A 21,066-nucleotide genomic window follows, 5' to 3' on the forward strand; every position below is an offset into this window, starting at 1 on the left:
AACGTTTCCATTCTTTTCAAGCTCCAAGTCCACCAGCGCCTGATCACCTACTTCACACCATCACGATGCTCTATGTTCAGAGCTGTCCTTATTGTTTCCACCATTATATAAGAACCTACCATCTCCAGAGACCATTTATTTACTCTTACAATACATTCCTCATCATGATCTTTCTTGTCTAAACTTTAACATCAATTAATTATTATCTGTTCATTTAACCTTGTTCCATATGCTACTTTGGTTCTATTTCTTACCATTTCTGTAACTTCTTTGGTTCATCTGTGGGTTCAGGACTCTTTCTTTTGCAGTGTTCTCAGTCAGCTTGATTAGTATTATTTTTCTTTCTTCTCCTAAGAGTGCCAATGGAAATGTTAAAAATGTTTTTATGTAATATAAATTTTTCTAATGAATCTGCTGCATACTTAAGAATAGTCTCAGGTGTACAGTTCAGTTATTATTCCTTGGGGTTTAGAAGCTCTTTTTCAGTTTACTTAACAGTATCATTATGTCAAATTAATTTTAATACATAATCAACTTTTTGATATGCGTTACATTCAATGATAATCTTATTTCTCTGGAATTACTAAAAAAAATCCTTTAACACATTAAAAAAACATTAAAAACAGAGCAGTGAAATAGAGATTAATATTGGACATCTTTTTTCCTAGACATTCCTGGAGCTAACCAGGAAACCTTATAATTTTCTCTTCTTTAGAGTACTGCACATTGAAGAGTAAGAAATCATTTCTAGTTATTGTTTCCTTTGTCTTCTTTCCCTCTTCTGTCAAACTTTTTTTTCTTGTGTTTTGCGCTAGCAAAGAAGGTGTTTCATAGATCTTGGGAAATGTATCATGGAAGACAAATTCAACAAACTGATAGACCATGTATCACATTTTTAACCATGTTTATTTGAAATCCACTCCAGGAAATGATTTTCTGGCTATATGGAATATTTCATCCAAATAGCTTATAACGAGTTTGTAGGAATATACATCATCCACAACCGGTAAAATTGTGGCTAATGTTCCTTGTTCAAGGAACCATATATGATGCAAGTTAATATTTGGGTCTAATATTTGGGATTCTATGAAATGCAGTAATATTTGCAAAGCTATTCCAATATTCAGAAAAAACAATATTCTATAGAATCATAGAATCACAGAATCATAGAATGGCCTGGATTGAAAAGGACCACAATGCTCATCTAGTTTCAACCCCCCTGCTATGTGCAGGGTCACCAACCAGCAGACCAGGCTGCCCAGAGCCACATCCAGCCTCTCCTTGAATGCCTGCAGGGATGGGGCATCCACAACCTCCTTGGGCAACTTGTTTCTTTCACCCTCTGTGTGAAAAACTTCCTCCTAATATCTAACATAAACCTCCCCTGTCTCAGTTTAAGACCATTCCCCCTTATCCTATCTCTATCCACTCTCGTAAACAGTATACACTATATACAGTATATGCTCTATACAATTGTTACATCCATGGTTTTCTTCTTTTTCTTTTTTTCTTTTTCTTTTTTTCCACTTTTTTTTTTCTAAAGCTTTTTGCTTAAAAAAAGGGAAAAATAATTGTATCACTGTAATTTCATACTTAGAAAAATACTTTTACAAAGCCTTATTAACGTTAATTATAACCCTTAGTTACTGATTCTTCATCTGATAGCACTGGAGAAGTGTATTTAATAACTGCCTTCTAAATAAATTAGTCTTGAGAAATGTTCTCCATGGCATTAAACAAATATAGGCAAGTAAAAAGTACATGTAATGCAATTTGTAAAATTTATGCTCAGTAATTAATGATGGTGAATTTGGCAATAATATCGTCAATTATATTGTTTAAATATTCAGCCTGTAACTGTTAATTCATACCATTCAACTCATTCAGGTTAAGGGAATTGTTTCTTCCCCTCTCATTGGTGTTGTGCTGTATCTGAATATATGCTCTATTTTTGTGCCTTTTTTTTTTCTTTCCATGAAATGCACAGGAGGATTTTGCCCCATATTTGGTTTTTCATATCTTTTTTACAGTATTCGTGATGTGCTCTCACAGAAGCCAATTATCAGAATCTGTAATCCCTTCTATTTAGTTACTTCTATTATTATTTCTCAGGAATTAAGAGTTTTAGAGTAAAAATCCATCTTTACATTTTCAGCATGTACAAGCTTTAGATGGCCTTTTTGTCTTCTGTCTCTTTTGCTTTGCAGATACTATTAAGGACTTAACATTTTCAGAGGTTAAACTGAACACTATTGCTGAACTTTTTTCCTTAGCAAAAGAGAAAAAAAGTTCAGCAATTATGCAGAAATCAGACACAGTTCAAGCTCTCCCACCAATAATCCAATCTACTACCTCAGACTTCAGCAGAACAGCTCCTACTAAGTTGGAGAGTGCGTTTTTCATGCGGAAGAACTTTTTTACTGTGAGTGACAGAGCACAGGAACAGGTTGCCCACAGATGTTGCGGAATCCCCTTCTCTGTATCTATTCAAGACCCATCTGGATGTTTTCCTGAGCAACCCACTGTAGCGAACCTGACTTAGCAGGGGATTGGTCTAGGTGATCAGTGGACAACACCTACAATTTTGTGATTCTGTGTGTAAAGGGGGAAATAATGCATCCTGTTATGCTCTTTTAATACTTAAGCTATTTTTTCCACTGAGAAGTCATCCAAATGAAATTCTCTTCAGCTATATGTTTCCTCTTGAGGTTGACAAGATATGAAATCAAATGTTAATGTACAAGTAATTACTGCAAAATTATATGTTTACGCTGATGGATTATTGTTCATTAGCACACTTTAAGTACACATCCTCATCAATCACTGCATGCTCATCACTTTTGCAAGTGCTCTGCTGATTCTCAAATCTATTGCTTATCAGAGCAAATCATCGTATTTATGGCATGCTTGTACTTCTGTGCTTCAAAGCTTACCAGACGGTTTCCTGCCAGACCAAGATTTTGGAGTTTTGTTTCACTTGTGATTCTGGCCAATCGCAGACTTGAAATTTATATCAAATTCTGACAACACCTTGTTAAGGTTTTTTGGGCACAGTATAAATTGTGATTTGTTTTGGACAGTTCGTTGTAAAGGATAAGCATTCTATTCAAACTTTCTTAAATAGAAATGAAAAAGAATATCTATTTCAAATCATATGTTTTAAAGAACCTTTTTTTTTTCTTTTTCTTTTTTCTTTTTTTCTTTTTTATCTTTTTTCTTTTTTTCTCTCTTTTTTTTTTTTTTTTCTCTTTTCTTTTTCTCTTTTCTTTTTTCTTTTTCTTTTTTCTTTTTTCTTCTCTTTATTTCTGTACTGGCTGCATCTGCCTACTTCCATGATTTCATTACCCAAATAGCTGTTGAACTGTACCCTCATATGGAGGGTATATTAAAATATTGAGTGATTTGTTCACTCGGTGCAGACTGATGAAAAGACTAAAGGATTTGAGGAAGGCATATGTTAGTCAACAGGAAAAACTAACTTTGTTATGCTGCTGACAGATAAGTCAGGAATGCTGAAGTGATGTCTGAACTGGGTTTCTATCAAGTTTAATTTAAGCAGGCAATTAAAGATATTTGTGAATATTGTAGTTAAGAATTGTTAAACTCTCTGTATCTACCTCAAAAATGCTGTCTGGAGCTCTTCGACATTTTTTCTGCGGTGACCCATGGAGATACTTGATTTAGCTCCAATACTGGATAATCAGAGTAACTTAATGTAAGATAATTTACTTTGGTTCCTGAGTGTTGGATAGATTTGACTGAGGTTATATTATAGCCCATTCTCTTATTATTTTCTTTTTGTTATATTCTATATACTTACATAATTCATAAACTTAATCTGAAACACAATTCTTGCTCTGCACGTAAGCAAAACAAAAACAAAAGAAAACAAAACAAAAACAAAACAAAACAAAACAGTGTCAAAGTCAGTGTCAAAAGTGAAAAAAATGTCATGAAAAGCCTGCAAATGTCATTAATCACATTAATCTTGACAACAGCGAAGGAAGGATTTTACTCATTTTCTTTTAGTTCTTAATTATGGACAAGGTTATTATTAGACCTGTTATCAAATGTGTTCATAGAAGGTGATGGCTGCTGACCTTGAAGTCTTTGGAAATATATATATATCTGCTGTTTTTTTTTTCAAATCCAGGAAAAAAGCATTTTCCATCAAATCTCAATAACATGGTAATGTTTAAAAGTGACACTCTGTGTAGACATAATTTTCTGAGAAAAAAGATCCTCTTAGAAAGTTAGGATATCCACTTTATAGGCAGTGCATTATTTGTTGCAGAAAGTCTGGAAATGATGAAGTTGTACAGGAAAGTAGAAAGAAAAAAGAAAAAAAAAAAATCCAACAAACCTACTTCCCTTCAATTCCCTGAATAAATCACTCCTTAATAAGTTCAAAGGCAACATTCCTCACTTTGACAAAGCTTTAAAATACACAGACTTGTTCCCGTATTCCATGCACACTCAAGACTCCAAGGGTCAGAACTGTGTCAAACAATGACAACAAAAAAATAGTGGAAAGCTTTTATATATATTTTTCTGACATGAAGCCAATGCAATTCAATACTGACAAACTCATGGTGTAGGAGCTTGGTTGCCAATAGCATAACAAATGTAAAATGAATTAAACGTATCTGACTGTGAAGATTGAAAGTCGTCTTTGCACGTATAGACGTGCTGGGTAGGCAAAGCTTTTGCTCTTCTTCCCATGTCTAGTGTCAACATTTTATTATTACTATTATTATTATTATTATTATTATTATTATTACTATTTGGCCTTGTCCTTTTAAAAATCCTTTGGCTTTCTTTGTTCCTTTTTTCAGTGTGCCCTTTCTTTTTTATTGAACAGTTGACCACAAGTTACGTAATATACAATCTGTCTGAGGGGCTGGTAGAACCTGCCAGAGAGTGTTTGATAATCCACAAATCACTGAAATTCAGTATGCTTTTTAACACACTTTTAGACTAAAGGCTGAATTGAAAGACAGTCCTACAGAGTTCTGTGGTTCTATTTTCGTTTTCTTTACTGTGATGTAATATGGAAAATAGCTAATTTAAATATATATATATATGTATGTGTTTACTTCAAACTGATGTTGTAGTTTCAAAGCTAAACTGTTTTTCTTCCTTCTCAGAAGTTATGACTATCATTTCTTTAAGCCTCACCATACCCCACTTGACACTTCACATTTGGTAGCTTAATTCAGACGTAATTCAAAACAGAACTGTTGTATGCACTGAACCAAATCTTTCAAAATCTTTGACAATAATTCTGATAATAATTAATTTTAAATCTCTGAAATTGTGAGTAGTTATTTAAAAAATCTTGTAGACTAGCATCACATCTCTCTGATGATGGTATTACAGTTTAGTAACGTTTGTAGTATATAATTATTATTTGAATAATACTATTCTCATGTTAAAAGTTAGCATTGATAGAGAAACTGCAATTGTCACCACATTAGCGTATGCAGGTTTTGAAAGAGAGTAATGAAAATATTTTGGCTGAAATACGTTTTTTAAGAGATACTGGGTGCCCTTTTAATATGTATGTTATCTGAAAATATTTTCAATGCTTGTAGGTCGTAACAGAAGAGAAATAACACTCTGAAAATACCACTGACACTGATTCAAGATGAAACAATCTGTTTAATGAAAAGCTCTCCCTTCCTCAGCATTTGCTTTATTTGCTTATTTATTTTTCCTGAGAAGAATTCCATCCATCAAAGATTTAAAAACAGAATAAATACAGGCAGTTTACTTTTAAAGTGTGACACTGAGTACAGATGCAGTGATTTTTTACATGAAAACTAGGTAATGTGTGTTTCTTATCCCCTTAATTCTGTGCATTAGCCTCCAAGTGTGAAATCGCCACTCTGATAGCTTTTTTGAATAATCATTGTGATATAGCAATTGATATAATGAATTCCATCCTATTTAATGGCTACATAATTAATACTTAGATGGTCTTGATAACATAACATAGCTGTAAACAGGGAAATTGTTTTGGAAGCCATTTCAGAAAGAGAATGACAAGCTTTGTTCAAGATACCAAATTCTGACTGATCCTTGTATTGTTCAACAGAAAATCTGGTTAATTTACTAATTTTGAATATGTGTTATTACAGAAAGTTTTGTGTGCTTTTGTAAGGCTTGTACTTGGTTTTCCTTTCAGTTAGCAATTAAGAAATAAGATGTGATCCCCAGTTGATATGTACATAATATGCCAAAAAAACTGTATTGCACTTACTTAAACAAATCTAAGATTTGTTTTCTGTAGCCTTTAAGAGCTAAGCTAATGCATTTGGCAAAAAAAATACTGTAACAAAATGAACATTTTGTTGAAAGTAATTGATAAACTTGAAGCTTGAATGTTTAGTCATATGGCATCTATGTTGGTTATAGCAAAAGTGGCTAAAAAAGCTAAAAAACAACCAAAAACAAAAAAGGAGAAGCAAGAACTTGACATTTACAATGGCAAAATATTATTTTTTCCAGCTTTTTTATTATACATTTGTATGAACAGATTTCAATAAAATCTTTAGATCTAAACTGCTATCAGCTTTCTGCAAGGCAGTCTACAGTGGTAACAGATAGAATGCTGGGCTACATCTGCTGAACAAAACAAACAAAAATCAAAACAAAGAAAACACCATCAAGCAACAACAACTCCAAAACACAAAACAAAACAAATAGCAACAACAAAAAAGCTTTTTAAAAAAGCTTTTAAAAAAGTTTTAAAAAGTTCCCACTTATGTTCCCATTTAATTTCAGTTTATTTTGTCCATGTCTGCATCCATATAGACAATTACGGTGTAACAATTTGAGAGGTAAGCAGCCTTCCTCTGGTGATATCACTAAACCAATTTTCATTCCACTGATTGCAAGAGAAATTGTGTCCAGGTCTCCATCCAAGTCTCACCTTCACCTGTCCTTATGCCCTGTTTTTCTGTAATTGAACAGATGGTTTAAGGGCTGAGCACATTCTGATAAGGTCTAGTCTGCAAAAGGAAATATATAGAAAAGTCAACCCTGTGCCTTTCAGAGATATACAGTGAACATTCTTGGACTATCCACATTGTGAACCACAACATACAAGGAAAAAAGGTGGAAAGAGGAAAAAAATCAGTTTAAAGAAGACAAAAGAAATAGTCAAGCCTCTTCTAACTTCTATATTTCAAAGCTTGAAACTAACACAAATAAATATTTCACACACCTTTTTATGTTGCAGTTATCATTAGAGGAACTGCTCTGCATGTGACTGTGGTTTTGAAAGACTTATCTAGTGTGTTGGAATTTATTTCAATTTACAAGCCAGCATTACAGAAAAATAACCTGGTTCTGCTTCTAGTGATGGTTAAACCTTTGAAACAATTCATATTTATCCATTTTTGGATATGCATTATTATTTATTTTAAATTATTTGTTTGATACAGTCGCTCTTGCAATCTGGAGGACAAATAAACAAACTAAAAAAACCCCATACAAATCCTACATGAACAAACAAGCAAAACAAGTAAGGACTTAGAAATGTTAAAATTCCTTATATTATTAAGGACTTGGGGTATTCCTTATTATTCAGAATGGATCTTTTGCATTTTAAATCATAATCTATCTTAATCAATATACATCTTCCCATTGAATTCAAACAACTTTTGTGTCCTGCCATAATCTGTGTGAAACTGAAATTAAAGGCTTAAGCTAACAGACCGGATAAGTGCTATTTATCCATTTTGGATAAATAACAGTAACATGTATGTTTTAGAACTTGAAGTTCCTTGTGTGCCATGGAATAACCCTTCATTTAACAACCCTCTTTTATTACAGAAAGTTCAGGTGCTGTTCTGATGCTTGCAAACATTACACAGCGAAAATCAATTCAACTCAACAATACATGACAATAAGATACTTTGAACTTCAACTGAATGGGTTGATTCAGAGACCTTTGAAAGGTTAGGTTATATTAAAAGATTGAACCTGAATGACAATGCAGTAACAAATGCGCTGATTCTGAAAAAGGAAAAAAAGACTCTGAACAAGTATTGATCAGCCTTACTTTAAGAGGGACTGTGTAGCAATGGAAAATTGCACTCACTTACAGATCGGTGCAGAACCTTTATGATTCCCCTTGTATAAATGAAATGTATGACATTTGATAACTGATAAATTGGAATACTATCTATAAAAGTAATTTTTAGGAGTATATGGCCTAGTGGCAGATTGCAATAAGTAAATGGACCTTATATTTGAAAAGAACAGCATAAAGGAGTTAACAAAATACCTGCTAACCCAGTCAAAAGTTAGAAGAATCTCAGCAAGTATTTATTTTTGAGTATTTTAACATACTTTTCATGTGGTCTTTAATTTCATGGACAAATAAATTTTTCAGAATGGTTGATTTAGTTAATAATGGAAAGCATCACGCATATCACAGAGTACTGGAGCTTAAGTTGGAAGACACATCTGAACATCACCTAATCAAATCACTGCTGAATGGAAACTCCACAGTCTTCCTAGGCAACTTGTTCTCATATTCACCCATCCTCACAGTTAAAAAACAGAACCTTTTTTATGTTTAAATGGAATTTTCTGTGTATTGTTTTGTTCTATTACTAGGAATCACTGGTTAAAGCTTTACTGCCACCTCCATAATCAAGTACTTGTACACCGTCTCCCAGGCTTTCTCTTCTCCAGACTCAATAGTCTCAGATCTCCTAATCTTTTGTTGTATGACAGATGCTCCAAATTCTTAGTAATATTTATGGTCCTTTGCTGGACTCTCTCATGGTCGCTCCACATCTCTCCCATATTGGGGAGCCCAGATCTGGACACAGCACTCCAGATGTAGTTTCATTGGTGGAGAAGGCTGGAGAAGTGGGCACATGAAAACCTAATGAGGCTCAACTAGGCCAAGTACAAAGTATTTATACAAACTGGGGGAAGATCTCTTTGAGAGCAGCCCTGTGGAGAAGGACCTGGGGGTCTTGGTGGACGAGAAGCTGGACATGAGCCAGCAGTGTGCGCTTGCAGCCCAGAAGGCCAACTATGGTCTGGACTGTGTTAAAAAAGGGGTGGCCAGCAGGGAGAGGGAGGTGATTGTCCCCCTCTACTCAGCTCTTGTGAGGCTCCATCTGGAGTCCAGGCCTAAGGTCCCCAGCAGAGGAAAGTTGTGGAACTTCTGGAACAAGTCCATAGGATGGCTACCAAGATGATCAGAGGGCTGCAGCACCTCTCCCATGAAGAAAGGTTGAGGGAAGTGGGCTGGTATAGCTTGGAGAAGAGAAGGCTCCGGGGAGACCTAACTGTGGCCTTCCAGTAGTTGAAGAGAGCATATGAAAAGGAGGGGGAACAGCTGTTTATGAGGGTGGATGGTGATAGGACAAGGGGAATGGTTTTAAACTGAGACAGGGGAGGTTTAGGTTGGATATTAGGAGAGATATTCATGCAGAGGATGGTAACGCAGTGGAACAAGTTGCCCTAAGATGATGTGGATGCCCCATCCCTGCAGACATTCAAGGCCAGGCTGCATGTGGCTCTGGGCAGCCTGGTCTGCTGGTTGGCAACCCTGCATATAGCAGAGAGGTTGAAACTAGATGAGCATTATGGTCCCTTTCAATCCAGGCCATTCTATGATTCTATGATTAAGAAGTGCCAAAATAGAGCTCAAAGAGATCACGTTCTGTAACCACATACAGACTCCAAATTCATTCTGTGCATGCTCCATGATACATGCATTAGTGTATAAGCCAAGGATGCCTTAATACTGTCTGATAGGTATTTCCTTATTTATTTGCATACACCTATATCAGCAGCATTCCCAATTTGTAATGTTGATTACTATGTCCTTCATGCTCAAATCACTGATCACTCTTAGCTTCCCTATGCAGTCCAGCACCTCCTCCCTTGGTAGTAATTCATTCTCTCCTTCCTTTATCATTTCTACTTTAAAATTTTGTCCAGACTGCTGACAAAGATGATTTTTTTTGTCTGTTAAGTCAAATGTCTTCCAAAAATTTCTTGATCCTCAAAGGGTATCACTGTGAAAACTTTTGTTTTCTTAAGTATATCAGAAATACAAACTAAGATGCACATTATTTGACATTATACCCTGTCATTTATCATTTGTTCACAAGGGTTCTTTAAATAATAATAGTGAAATTAATTTTCCAGTTTTCTGCATGCATACAATTTTTCTGTTTCCACTGCGTGCATTTGGTTTCTGGGCTTTTGGGTTTGCTTTATAGAAAGTTTCAAGCAACTAAATAGAGAACAGAAAATTTCATTCACATTTACCATGTAAAAAATTGGAATTATTCATTTAATCAAATACAAGCTAGAGAAAGTAGCTTCCCAATGCTCTCTTTATTATAGGTAAGTAAAATCACAGAGAAGTCATAAATAATTTAAAATATTTTATCAGATTAATACTATTCAATCAGTATTCAAGTCTACTGTGTTAATTACTTGCCATCTGATAATAGCAGCAGTTGTTTCTTAAAACGTCCAATGACTGAATTAGCATATTAACTCTAAGAATGTACTTTAGCACACTAGTGACAATTTTAACAAGCCACGAATATGGAGCACCAGAAAAATCCCTATATATCCATAGTTACCTATTAAAATATGTGTTATGTATAGTTACAAGTATACATAATTGACTTTACCATCTAGCAAACTTTTTTATTATTGTGATCCAATAATAGAAACATTATGATGTTTACTGAGAGACAGCAATCAGGAGGTGTGCAAAAACAAACTCTATTTTGAATATGCATGATTGTCATCTGACTAAGGCACAAATAACTAAAGCGATAAAGGGCTAATCATATTTATAGTAGCTCTGTTAGTGATGTTGTGATGGTCAGAAAAGTTAGGAGAACTTTTTGAACACTGTATCTTGCTTTTGAGTATATTCACAAAGCTTTCATAGAATCATGCCATAGAAAGGCTTGAGCTAACAGTCATCTAGTTCCAACCCCTCAGCCATAGGCTGCCCAGAGTCTCATCCAACCTGGCCTTGGATGTGTGCAGGGAGGAGGCATCCATAGCTCTCTAGGTAACCTGTTCCAGGGCCTCAGCATTCTCTGAGTGAATAATTTCCTCCTAATACCTAATCTAAATATCTCTTTTAGTTTTAAACCATTACCCCTATGTAATATATATCAACACTATGATCCTGGACACAACGTCCCTTACCAACTTTATTTGTTTTTGTAGAATCTCAACTCTCTCAGCCTCTCATAATAGGAAAGGTGCTCCAGCCCTCTGAGCATCCTCGCAGCCTCCTCTGGACCTGCTCTTATAGGTCCACATGCTTCTAACGCTGGAGACCCAAGAGCTGAACACAATACTGTAGGTTTGTGCTCACAAGAGTGGAGCAGATGGAGACGATCACCTCCCTCAACATGTTGGTAATGCTTGTTTGATGAAGCCCGGTGTACAGCTGGCTTTCTGGGATGCAAGCACACAATGCCAGATCACTTTCAGTTTTATAACATGGAAGTGTCATAAGACTACTTTTTTTCACAACATCGAGACCTTTTTTTTTTCTTGTGGAACTGAGGCTTATCCAGTTTTTTGCACATCTTGAGGCTGTTTTGCCTTGAAGAGGTACAGTATTTGCTATATTTACCACGTAACCTCTGGCAGTCAAGTTTAATATACAAGCAGATGCTACCTTGACAGTTCTCTACTGTGATTGCATTCAGAGACAGAAACATATTCTTTCCTTGTATTTATTAGACTTCTTGCAATATTCATGCCCTGGACTTAATTCCTGTATATTTGAAACATATCTTCAGACTGCCAACAGCTTTTCAGAAAAAGATGTAGAGTTAACAACTTTTGTGAAGTGATTTACTGACACACAGTTATCCCACTTAAAATCTTTGTTTTGAGAAATACGAATTCCAGGCATTTTATTTCCCTTTTTATTGTAGGAGAAATTAATTCAACAACTAACTTAGTTAACAAAAACTGTAAACAATGCAACAGCTATTTCTGTATTCTAGGATTTTTTACAATTTTTACATTATTTTTTAAATTTTTATTTATTTATTTATTTCCATGAGCCACATTATGGAAAGCTGTGGGGTGACATAAATTTTAATTTCATCTCATTTCTAATTAATTGCATTCATTAATACAAGGTCCTTTCATTATAATGTTAATATGGTATTCTCAATACTAAGGTAAGATTAGGTATGTCACGTTTGCATTTATTTTAATAATGTCTCTGTTGAGTGTATCTAATCCTGGGTTCCCAGGACATTATATGAGCATGGCATATGATGTCAGTAAGTTGAATTCTCTGATGTTAAGAGCAACATACCCTACATATCAATAGTGCATCTGTGGAGTTCCTTCTGCACTGCTGAATAGCAAAGTATTGATATCAGTCTTTTAAGTTCTTGTAAACAAAAGGTTATGTTTTTTTGTGGTTTTTTTTGTTTTTGTTTTTTTTTAATAGATTCCATAATACTCTGTCTCCTGTGAAAAAGGATGGGAAAAATACCTTTAATTTTTTTATTGTGCTACGAGTATTTCTGAAAATAAATAAAAACTGTAGAGATCTCATATTTATGTCATTGTTAAATACATTAAGTAGAATAGCTTTCCTATCAAGTACAGATTACACATTTACTCATTGGAACAATGTTCTGGACAATATTTCATATGATATTTAAAACACTGAAAGGTTCATTGTTTTCCATGTTAGTCATGCAGTGTCAAAAAAAAATGACATTGACAGCTCTAGGAAAACAAATTTCTGCAATCAAATATGTCCAGATCCTTAGTTCATATGCAATTCAAAGTTAAGCAAAAGCTTAACTTATGAATAGAAATGGCTTTTCTAAATAAGCACATATTCTTACCTCTAAGATTGAAATTACATGCTTGTTATAGAAGAAATCTTAGTTTTAGTGGTAGTAAAACAAAACTATAAAAATCAGATAAACATCATTGAATATTAATATCTTCGCATCAGTCTCTAGTTACAGACTGTGAGTAAGAGCGTGTTTAAATTAGACACAAAATTGTAAGTACTAATTTTTAAAAAATTAAATTAATTAAATAAATATATGGTTTTTAAAGAACTTGTCAAGGATGTAATTTAGGTCAAATATTCTTTAAACTTCCAAAATATTTTTTTACAATATAAATAGCAAAACAACATACAGGTAAAACATTGCAAAAAAAAAAAAAAAAAAAAGTTACACGTTGCACAATTTTTATGTACTGCAACTATAACTATTTAACTTGGGGAAGAATTTCTACATGCAGAGGGTGGTCAAGCTTTGGAATGGACTGCTCGGAGAAAAGGTGGAATCTCCGTCTCATTTAAGTTATTTAAGGACATGGCATGAGAACATGGCACTAAGGGACACAGTATAGTGTCAAGATGCAGTAGGTAAGATTGGACTTGATCTTGAAGGTCTTTTCCTACTGAGAGAATGTGATTATATTATAATTAATGAAGCCTCTCTGTACTGAGTTGTGCTAAGTATATTTTTAATATTATACTGGACAAAGAATTACTGTTTGTATTTACTTAGAATGTTAAAACATTAGCTGGACTACCACAGATTTCTTAGCTCTTAACAATAGGTCCATTTTGCCTGTGACAGTACTGTGACATTGTGCAGCTCAATTAGCACATTGAGCTAATTGTGTCAGCGACATTTGGGCATAGTGATTCTCCAAGAAGTGTGGAGGATAAATCATAGTGGTTTGGCTCCCACAGGATCAGAAGCACAAGCCTCATCTCTTATCATACCACTACAAATTTACTTTTTACCACATACCCAACAGTGATCCCTGCTGAGAGTAGGAAAGCGGTTAGATACACACTTTTAGAAAACATAAATGTAAATAGACCAAATGGGAATAAAGACAGGAGTCTATTTGTTCCATTTATTAAAAAAACAAATAGAAAATTGGAAAGTGTTCTGGGCAGTAAAATAGCCTGTATGACAGTACATTTTTATGATGAAGATTGACGCTTCAAACGTGACACTGGGAATCACCATGCATCTTTCACTCTTCTGAACTTCAAGACTGAGTATCAGCTGATCATTTGCCAACTCCACTGCTCATTTCCTAAAACCATGGGATTTAAAAAAAAAATTAATGAAATTCAGATCAAACACTTAGAACTAAGTCAGATTAAATTAGTGCTTTTCCAACTAAAATGTCATAAAATGGTTCAAACACTTTTGCAATTTCTGTCACTTCATGTGAAAGATTTCTGAAAAAGTAAAATAAACTACTAAAATGCACAGCTCCTCCAAACAGATTAAATCACTTTCTAGAGAGGAGTAGTGAGTTCTGCAGTAGTCATAGAGAGAAACACTGGAAATTCTCACAGGTTTACTTACTAAAAAATTATCCAAACGTTTGATTTATGTATTCAGATGGCATCACCCATTTATTATCTATACCAGCTAATTTCTGAGCTGCATAATTTCTAAACAAGGACTGGCATCTCTAAATCATTTTGAGAGGCAGCCAACATACTCTTCAGATATAATCTCATAGTGGATTTCTAGCAACCAACATGCTCTTCAGATATAATCTCATAGTGGATTTCTAGCAAATGCTCTGGGTACCAAATTTTATACAGCTGAACTGTGTAAAGAAAACATCTAAGAGAAGTTTACAAACAATAAATTACATTTTTCCACCATTTATGTTATAGGACATAAACCAAGAGCTTTAGATCATGCTAAAATAGCAATGTCCTTAACCTTGCTAAATTCTTGATATGGAAATATGAAGAATTAACAATGTGGCCCTCAAAATAAGTTTCAAGGTCAAATATAATATCAAAATTATTCAGTGAGAAAGCATTTTTATATCCCCAACAAATGGTACCATAAATGCCATTTAGCAGGCAATGGGCCAAACAAAATCAGTTCTGCTTTAAACACCAACTGTTAGCAGACATTCAACACTGAATATGTGATAAATACCCTCCCAGATCAGAGATAAGCTTATCTAAGTCATCATGAATCGTTTGATATACCTATCGTATTTGGATGTCATCAGCATAAACACAGTAATTAAGACCTTGCTTATAGAATAAATGACCCTACAGGGTGCACATACTCTGAATGTTAAACAGCATAATCTTGCTATTTAGAGTGTATGGTAAGATTTCCAGCCTTAGTATCATTAAAGAAAGCTATCACTCATAAATGAGACCAATTCCCCTACTAAAGCAGGTTCCTTAGAGTAGGTTGCAGAGGAAGGCAACCAGTGGGTTTTGAATATCTCCAGAGAAGGAGACTCAACAACTTCTCTGGCTAGTCTATTTCAGTGCTCTGCCATTTTCAAAGATGTTCTTTGTGAAGTTCAGATTAAACTTCCTGTATTCCAGTTTTTCCGTTACTCCTTGTTTTGTTGCTGGGCACCACTGAAAAGAGCCTGGTTCAATCCACTTGACTCTCGTCCTTTAGACATTCGTAAGTAGTGATAAAATCCCCTCTCAGTTTTCTCTCCAAGCTGAACTATTCCAGGCCTCTCAGTCTTTCCTTAACCATCTTCGTATCCCTTTGCTGGATTCTCTCCAGTAGTTCTCTCTATTCCTTGATATGGGAGGCCCAGATGTGGCCTCACCAGGCCACTCTTGTTAATGCACCCCAGGATACCACTGGCCTTTTTGGCCACGAGGACATACTGCTGGCCACAAGGCCAACGTGCTGTTCACCAGGACACTCACATCCTCCACAGAGCTCCTCTCCAGTAGATCATCCCCTAACCTGTACTGGTGTGTGCAGGTATTCCTCCCTACCCTTGCTGACCCTCATCAGGTCACAGAATCACAGAATCACAGAATTGTAGGGGTTGGAAGGGACCTCCAGAGATCATCGAGTCCAACCCCCCTGCCAAAGCAGGTTCCCTATCATAGGTTGCACAGGTAGGCATCCAGGCAGGTCTTGAACATCTCCAGAGAAGGAGACTCCACCACCTCCCTGGGCAGCCTGTTCCAGTGCTCCGTCACCCTCACTGTAAAGAAGTTCTTGCGCATGTTTGTGCAGAACTTCCTATGCTGCAGTTTCCAGCCATTTCCCCTTGTCCTGTCTCCACTGACCACTGAAAACAGTCCAGCCTCGCCATTCTGCCCCCCACACCTTAGATATTTATAGACCTGGACCAGGTCCCCTCTCAGTCTCCTTTTCTCAAGGCTAAACAGACCCAGTTCACTCAGCCTTTCTTCATAGGGGAGATGCTCCAGGCCCTTCACCATCTTCGTGGCCCTCCGCTGGACTCTTTCCAAGAGATCCCTGTCTTTTTTGTACTGGGGAGCCCAGAACTGGACGCAGTAGGTCCTACTCCCCCAGCTCTCCAGCTTGTCCAGGTCTTGCACAGCATTCTGGTGTGTCAACCACTGCTCCCAAATTTGTATAATCTGCAGACTTGCTGAAGGTGGACTCTATCCCTTCATCTAGGTCACTGATGAAGAAATTAAACAAGACCAGCAAGAACACCAGAGTACAGACCTCCAATTAGATTCTACACCACTGTTCACACTCCTCTGAGCTCTGCCAATCAGCCACTTCTCAGTCCACCTCAACATTCACTCAACTATCCTAAGCTTCTGTATGAGGATGTTATAGGAGACAGTTTGTAAAGCCTTGCTGAATTCAAGGTAGACAACATCCACTGCTCTTCCCTCACCCACCCTGTTCTCCTTTATCTACCCAACCAGTCACAACATCACAGAAGGTTACAAGATTGGTTAAGTTTGGTTAAGTATGATTTTCCCTTGGTGAATCCACTACTCCTGAATAGACTACTCCTGATAACCTTCTCCTCCATTTGCTTGGAGATGACATTCAGAATAAGTTGTTCCATCATCTTCACAGGGGCGATGGTGAGGCTGATTTGCCAATAGTTTCTTGGGTTCTTCTTACCCATTTTGAAGCCTGGAGTGACCTTAGCTTTCCTTCAGTCTTCAAGCATCAGTCCTGTTCTACATGGCTGTCCAAAGATGATAGAGAGTTATTTGGCCGTCAGGTCTAACAACTCCCTCAGCACTCACAAGTTCATCCTGTCAGGTCCAGTGGATAGAATGAAGTTCATCAAGTTTGCATAGACCATCTCTGACCAGATCTTATTTGAGAAAGGGGAAGTCTTCCTTTCCCCAACCTCTTACTTTCATGATCTGGGATTTTTGAGAGGCAGTTTCAGCAATAAAGACTGAACCAAAAATGGCATTCAGTAAATCCACCTTCTCATTGTCCTCTGTTACCTCTTTTACTTCGTTAAGCAGCAGGCGCACATTTTCCCTAGTCTTCCTTTTGCTATTTCTATACTTAAAGAAGCCCTTTGTGTTTTCCTTTAGCTTCCTCAACAGATTAAATTGGAAGTGGAACTTTAAGAAAAAAAGAATAACAACTGAATATATGTAACCAAAATGGAGTAGTTATTTGCACAAGAAACAAAGAAATCCCGTTCCCTGTTAATGTTGAAATAAACAAAATTCCTAATGACAGCAGGGACACGGACAGTGAAATTTTAGGGAAGGAATTAGCAATATTAGGATTTAGACAGTTTTTAATTTAATTTTACAGCTTCGACAGTTTTTACTATTTAAATAATTATCTCCAGGGAAAGAGCTGATTAAGAATCATAGAATCACAAGGTTGGAAACGACCTATAAGATCATCCAGTCCAACCGTCTCCTCATCACCATTGCCACCACTAGTACTAAACCATATCACACAGCACGTCATCCAGACACCTGAAGAAGAAAGCTATGCCCTTCTGTCTATGCCCTTCCCATACTCCCTCCACACCTCCACCCCAAAAATATACTCTTTATAAAGATTTATTTAAATCTATCTTTCCTTGACCTGTAGAAAGCTCTGTTTGTATATTTTCTACACACCATTGCTCCTTATTTCAGTAATTGTTTATGTTTCAGTATTGTTTATGCTAATCTTTAAAATTAGAAAAAAGCTCAGAGAAATAACTTCATTTGTTCTACTCCCCTTTTCATATAAAAGGTATTCTTTTGATTTGCTGGAGTTTCTAACCTTTTAATTAATTGAAATGGATGTTGCATGTTGAGAAGAATAGGTTTGGGAAAATCTTGTAATCAAGCAAGTAAAGTAGAAGATTCAACATATGCATAGCATCAAACATATGAGTTTTGTTTTCTGTAAGAAATACAACTGCTTAATGCATTCATCACACAGTCTAATATTTATATGCTAATATGAAAGAAAAAATTACTCTGAGAGCTTTTTATTTTTTCTTTTTTAAATATATCTATTTTAAAGCTTTCACTGAAACTGTGCAGAAATGTTCTTCCAGAATGTTTCTTTGTTCAATTTTAATAGTACTAAAATCATATCTTATTTTGTACAGCACAGCAAATTCACAAAATTTCTCACACAACTTTTAATTGCATTACTTATTTTTTCTGTTGCTGATGTTGTTTTTATCAGAAATGCAATAGTTTTGGGGTTTTTTAATTTATCTTACTTAAACCAGAGGCACAATAACAACAACAAATAAATGATGTTAAGTCAGAGATATAATTTACTGTCTACTTCAGAATGAAACATTAGTTCTGCTTAGAGAAATACCATGCTTCCTACCTCCAATAAAATAAGTACATAGTTATTGTACTGTCAACAAATTTCTAATAATTGTTACATATTTTCATATAAAAGAAAAGGCAATATAATCTAGACTTGTTTAAAATATATATAGGGTTAAATTTAGTATCATGTGAATATATTGGAAGAATTATTCATAACTCTTAAGAAAAGCCAAATCTTCATGTTATAAGGCTCAGAGGATACAGCACAAGTAAATTTGTAATTCATCTTTATTCTCCTACAGTTGTCAAGGACAAATAAAGATTTATGAATAAAAGTACATGAGGAAACAACTTAAAGGAATCTGTTTGAAGAAATATTTATGTTAAAGTAAATACATACAAAATTATGAATGCTATGTTTGATGGCAAAAATAAATTCCTAATAAACAGCACGAAAACACCTCTCAAACTTCAATATCAACAGGAGATAATAAAATTTTTATATGAAATCTGGTTCAGTTCTTGTGGTTTTTTTCATAGAAAGGATTGTAGAGATGAGAATCATGATTCTGTGCATTGTGGAAATACTGTTTGATATAATCTACAGAAAAATATATTCATAGCTGTAAAAATAGAAAAGAAAAAGGAGGGGAGAAGATAGAAGAGGGGAAGAATAGAACAGGGTAAGAATGAGCTTTATTTTATTTTGGAAGAGTTAAGTCCTGAGATTTTGTTTTTGCCCAAAGTGTTTTGAATATGAAATGAAATATGTACCCAAAGTGTTTTGAATATGAAATAATAGTTATGATTTACTTCAGTATTTTTTAGCTTCTGTCTAAACCACAATGAACACAGTTGCATAAACAGCTCTAGCCAACATGTCTCATTATATCTTTGAAGATTTGAAGGAGTTCAGATATATGTCACGTGCATATATGCACGTCAACTTTAACTTTTGAATTTAGGTGGTACTAATTCTTCCCAAGACCTACTTCATGTGCTTAAGTCCTTTGGAGAGCTTTTGAAGACCTCCTCTTGCCTCCTACTACATCATTATATACATAAAGATCTGCAGTATTCAAATGCTTTTGGTCTTGATATTGATTGTATCCCTAGCCTTTTCCTCCTCCACCAGGTGGGTCACTCGATCATAGGTTGATCAGGGAGGACCTGCCTTTCATGAACCCATGCTGGCTGGTCCTGATCCCCCAGTTCTCCTGCATGTGCCATGTGGTCATACTCCAGATGATCTGCAAGTGCTCAGACATCTGGTGAATTCTTAATGAACACAGATATTCCTGGCTGCTGGATAGCCTTACAAATTTTTTTCTAATATGCATTTAGGAATTTTCCATAGCAGATGTTTTTGGCTTTTCTAGGTGTTTCCAAATTTGCTTTTATCAGTAACAATCCATTTCAAGTAAAATTTCCTGCAAAGCTTTTATCTATTCTTCTAAAGGACTTTAACAACCTGCCTAATTATGTCAGTGTTTATCTGAGCAAGTTACAAATGACAAATCCTGTCTGCTGTGTAAACAACGTTGTTAGATTATATTTTCTTTCAGAACTGGTAGGATAGGTTTATTGAAGCAATCTCTAGGGTTACTGCTGGATTTACATTCCATTTCACAAGTAGATTTATTGCCTTCCAAAATTCTTGTACTGTAAACTATTTTTTACTTTTTATTTCCAAAGTGGTAGAATATACACATTTACTCTAATGAAAGAAGTCACCTGTTTGCTGTGAATGAGGGTAATTTTTTATCATTTTATTTGACAAATAGTACACGAGATATTTAAAAGGATTTTATTTGCTTTATATATTTATTTATTTGAGAGTAGAACCATCACAGGAAATCAAATAAAATGTTTGATGACTTTAGGCAGAAAAAAGAAGAAGAAGGACCCAAACAAAGATGTACTGGTGATAAATACCTTAGAATCATAGAATCATAAAATGGTTTGGGTTGGAAGGGACCTTTAAGATCACCTAGTTCTAATCCCTTGCTGTAAGTAGGAACACCTTCCCCTAGACCAGGTTTCTCACAGCTCCATCCAGCCTGGCTTTGAGTGCTTCCAGGGAGGGGGCATCCACAAGCTCACTAGGCATCCTGTTCCAGTATCTCACCACCCTTACAATAAAAAATTTCTTCCTGATATCCAGTCTAAACCTACCCTCTTCCAGAATCTTACTGTGGCAATGCTGTTTTTTCAAAAGTACTTGACAAAATGAATAAAAATAGCCAACTGAGAATGTCAGGGGTCTATGCTTGGTAACTAATCAACTAATCACACTAGAAATAGAGGCTTTTTTTTTTTTTTTTTTTTTTTTAATTTTTATCTTAAGAAAATGATGGGAGGAAATAAAGAGTTAAAATGGGAATGGAGAGTGGCAGGAACTCCTCTTAGGTGAAGAATCTTAAAGATAGTGAAGTACCAGTGTCTGCTACTCAGGTGTGGCGCAGTAAATTTAAAATAAGCAAAGAAAGGTATAAAAT

Source organism: Lagopus leucura, unplaced genomic scaffold, assembly GCF_019238085.1.
Source record: "Lagopus leucura isolate 7727_CA_CO unplaced genomic scaffold, USGS_WTPT01 Super-Scaffold_100009, whole genome shotgun sequence".
Lineage (NCBI taxonomy): Eukaryota > Metazoa > Chordata > Aves > Galliformes > Phasianidae > Lagopus > Lagopus leucura.